Below are 1,321 nucleotides of genomic sequence, written 5' to 3'. Positions count from 1 at the left end.
CTCTTTTTCCAAGTCAACCAGTCAGCCACAGCCCTGAAGCACGTGTTTGCCTCCTTGAGGCTGTTTGTATGCAAGGTAAGAGTGCTCCTGGTCCAGTGGAAGCCTGGAGAAGGATGATGATAAATCCGTATTAATCCTTACATCTCTCCGTCTGGAGGAAAGAAGGTCTGTTTCCTCCCATTTTGGTTTATTTGGTTTTTATGAAAGGTTTTTTTTATTTTTTGGTTTTAATAAGCCATTTGATTCCTGGTCTGAAAATAAGTTCACAGCCTTGACAACCTCTCTGCTTGTATATCAAAAGGGGATAATATTCACATCTTTTGCTGGGGGTCCTCAGTGTTTGCTGCAGAGACTCAAGGAAAATACACATCATTGACTCTGATGGCCATTCATGCCAAGCGAAGATTCCATTTTATTTTTTTTAATTTTTTTAAGCTTTATTTATTTTAAGAGAGATGGAGAGACAGAGTGTAAGCAGGGGAGGGGCAGAGAGAGATGGAGACATAGAATCCCACGCAGGTTCCAGGCTCTGAGCTGTCAGCACAGAGCCAGACGTGGGTCTTGAACTCATGAACTGCAAGATCATGACCTGAGCTGACGTCGGACACTTAACCAACTGAGCCACCCAGGTGCCCCGGTTCCATTTTAAAGTAGACGCAGTGCTGGGTGAAGAGAAAACATTTTAAAGCTCTCATTCACTAGGTTTGGGTTGTCATCATTGGTGTGTGGAATACTTACCATAGAGAATGATTACTTCTAGGAAAAAAAGAGAAATATTCATATGAACTTAAATAAATACAATTATATCCCTTCCACTTGCAGATGGAAAAAAAAAAAGACTAGGTTTTAAAAAAAAAAGAAGAAAGCTGATTTATTCTGAGGAATTTTATTATTTTTTTAATGAACATTTATTTATTTTTGAAAGACAGAGAGAGACAGAGCATGAGTAGAGGAGGGGCAGAGAGAGGGAGACACAGAATCCGAAGCAGGCTCCAGGCTCCCAGCAGTCGGCACAAAGCCCCAGGCAGAGCTTGAACTCCCAAACCGTGAGATCATGACGTGAGCTGAAGTCAGACGCTTAACCGACTGAGCCACCCAGGTGTCCCTAAAGAATTTTAAAATACAAGCATAAACAGAGCAAAATGAAGGCATGGCTTCCCCCCACCCCCACTTAATCAGCCCTTCTATCTCCATAGTTTCCTTCAGCATTCTTTCAAGGGCCTGCCGACCTGTGTGGATCCTTCTGCTATGAAGTCCTAAAATGCTGTAACCACAGGTCACGGTCAACTCAGACAGAAGCATCAGCTCTTCTCTACTTTTT

At 42.5% G+C, this 1,321-nt stretch overlaps 1 protein-coding gene across 1 annotated transcript in view; it reads right to left on the bottom strand.

Annotated features, from left to right (window-relative positions):
* The window catches only part of DOCK10 (dedicator of cytokinesis 10), a 205,965-nt gene that overhangs the window by 28,325 nt on the left and 176,319 nt on the right, over nucleotides 1-1,321 (bottom strand). The gene's annotated exons all lie outside the window — the stretch shown is intronic.

This window comes from Suricata suricatta, chromosome 3 (genome assembly GCF_006229205.1).
Source record: "Suricata suricatta isolate VVHF042 chromosome 3, meerkat_22Aug2017_6uvM2_HiC, whole genome shotgun sequence".
NCBI classification, from domain to species: Eukaryota; Metazoa; Chordata; class Mammalia; order Carnivora; family Herpestidae; genus Suricata; species Suricata suricatta.
Note: the sequence above shows the minus strand (reverse complement) of the source record. Positions and strands in the feature narration are given on the sequence as shown.